Source organism: Triticum aestivum, chromosome 5D (genome assembly GCF_018294505.1).
Source record: "Triticum aestivum cultivar Chinese Spring chromosome 5D, IWGSC CS RefSeq v2.1, whole genome shotgun sequence".
Classification (NCBI taxonomy): Eukaryota; Viridiplantae; Streptophyta; class Magnoliopsida; order Poales; family Poaceae; genus Triticum; species Triticum aestivum.
This window is the reverse complement of record NC_057808.1, coordinates 41,970,369-41,973,443: the sequence shown is the minus strand read 5'-3', so window position 1 is coordinate 41,973,443 and position 3,075 is coordinate 41,970,369.

Sequence of the window (3,075 nt, the reverse complement as noted above, 5' to 3'; positions counted from 1 at the left end):
AGATTGACTCACAAATCGCAACACTGAATTTTTTAAACAAGAAATACCAAGCATGAGATCCTTTATCTTTTTTTAGGAAAAAGAACATGAAATCATCATTGGAGGGCTTAACACGTGAACTGAAAATGTCTGAATTTATTGGGTTGCTGCTACTGTAAAGCTAAACACAGATGAAATCTACTAGTTATTCCAGAGGACACAAAGGGTATATGAAGATTAACTCCTTAGGTAGCATCTAGAATTCCATGAGCTCACCACAAATCCATAGCTTTTCTGACCAAATAAGTACAGGCCTAGAGATACTCCATGATTTTTGCTCAGAATTAAGATCAACTTTTCTGAAATTACACTAGGGAGAAAACAATAGCCTGGGAGGAGGGGGGATGCGGATCATGGTGGGCTTGAGGAAGGGTGGCCGGGCCTGCAAGTGGCGGACGTCCCTGTCCAGTTCCACTACGGTGCGTCCTATCGGCGGCGCGTTGCACGGTGAGGGCCTTGGCGGCCTCCCACAGCTCCCGCATGGTCCGCTCCTTCAGGACATGAAGCTCCCACTATCCATTCACCTGACCTGCCCAACTCCATAGCCATTAGTGAAATAGAAAACCGGCCTGGGTGGGTGATGGAGCGGTGGATGGAGACGCCTATGTTGTGCTGGGAAGGGCCGTGTGAGGAGGAGGGCCGCGAGCATCGTGGTGCCTCACGGATCTGGACGAAGGAAATAGCGGGCAAGGTGGTGTAGCCGGGGAGATGCGCGGCGGCAGCCAGAGCTTGGTGGGCGGCGACCGCTAGGCGGGAGAAGAGAGATATTGGGAGGGTAGCTCACTCAAGGGCATGCAAAGTCAACATAGCTGAACTGAACAAACCGACTATTGGGTGGCCTGGCCACCTAGCAGTACGTCGGTTGCGACTTGAGAGAGATATTTTCCTGACAAACGTGGTGAACTTCCGGGAAAAAAACCTCGAGCGCTCCCAGGGCACCAATACATTTGACAAATGAATGACATAATTGATAGTTATCAGTCATGTGTATTTAAGTGGATAGCAGATTTTGCATTAGGTCATACGTCCGTGGTATAAATCCATCAGATCTTTGCTATTTCAAAGTTCATTCCGTGACTAACAATACAAAGGGACATTTAATTCTTTATTTTACATTGATAGATGACACAAGCTGCAGCAAATCATGGAACATTTTTATTATGACTTGGACATGCTACAATGTTAGGAAGATCAAACTAATAAAACATTTTAAATTTTATGTGCAGATACAGAATAACAATTATATGTCTAGTAAAGAAACTATACATAACTGACTCTTTTGTTGAATAGAACTAAAAAATTCAACGGCAAGAAATTCTAAAAACGTACGGGGTCTACATCTTTGAACTTCAAAATTAGAGGTGGTAACACGGAACCACAATGAAATATAATATTATATGTCAAACAAAAGAAAATGCTCTCACCACAACTATTGTCTGATATACCATTAAATATAATGTTTTATGTCCCTTGGATAGTGTGGCCTAGAAAGCATATCCAGGTCTGTCATTTATATATAGCACATGATTTGATTGAATACACAAAAGAATGTGCTAGCCTGATAATCGTCCCTCCCTCAAACAAATGTACAAAGTGCAGAAGGCATAGCAAAGATAATAACTGTACTACCGTTGTTGATTCTCAAGTCGGGGCCACAACCAGCCTAGCCGGATGACAAATGCAGCTATGTATAAACATGGATGTTCTATTTGGATTACTCTTCTTCATAAGATCAGCTAATCTAGGTGCAACAAAATAGGGAACCAACATGAGCATGAAGCAAACAAAACAAACCTTCAACTGATGTCATATCCTCTTGTCCAAGTGACAGTCATCTACAATGGTACTAAGTCAGTTACATTCTGAGAATATTAAAGACGTTTATCTGGCATGAGCATAACCCATTTTCTTTCTAACAATGTAGGTTCTTATCACAAAGATATTTTCACAGTATGTTTTGAGAAATGGCACATGCTAATTCAGTCGCGTTCAACTGCAGATTGGTAGTCAAGCTTACTTCATTTCTAGACCCCAGGCCCCTTGCACCAAACGTTGGTAGATTGTAGCCTTTGGATTCACGAATGCCACCTTGCTTGAGACAGTAATCAGCTTCGGTTGTGACCAAATTCGTAAAAACAGTGATTCAGATTTGGGTAACATCAAGAAATGTTTATTTAGAATAACATTGGAGTTGTTGTTATTCACAGGAGTTCCGAAACTACAGTAATATTTTACCTTCAACAGACCCGTAGAAAAAAGCGAAAATGAGAAATCTTCTCTCTAGTGGATCGGTTGAAGCGTCAGATGGCCCTTTCCAGACTTGCTATTGATGACCCACAAGTATAGGGGATCAATTGTAGCTCTTTTCGATAAGTAAGAGTGTCGAACCCAACAAGGAGCAGAAGGAAATGACAAGTGGTTTTCAGCAAGGTAATGTCTGCAAGTGCTGAAATTGTAAGTAGCAGAGTAGTTTGATAGCAAGATACTTTGTACCGAGCATGTAACGATAGTAGTAGAAAAGTGCAGCAAGGTAGCCCAATCCTTTTGAGGCAGAGGACTGACCAAAACAGTCTCTTATAATAAGCAAAGCGTTCTTTAGGGTACACGGGAATTTCAACTAGTCACTTTCACCATGTTGGTTCGATTTGTGTTCGGTACTCTGATAATTTGATATGTGGGTGGACCGGTGCTTAGGTGTTGTTCTTACTTGAAAAAACCTCCTACTTATGATTAACCCTCCCGCAAGCATCCGCAACTACGAGAAAAGTATTAAGAATAAATTCAAACCATAGCATTAAACTTTTGGATCCAATCGGTCCCTTACAGAATAGCGCATAAACTGGGGTTTAAGCTTCTGTCACTCTCGCAACCCATCATCTAATTGCTACTCCACAATGCATTCACTTAGGTCCAAATATGGTGGTGTCATGTAGTCGACGTTCACATGACACCACTAAGGGAATCACAACATACATACTATCAAAATATCGAACACATATCAAGTTCACATGATTACTTGCAACATGATTTCTCCCA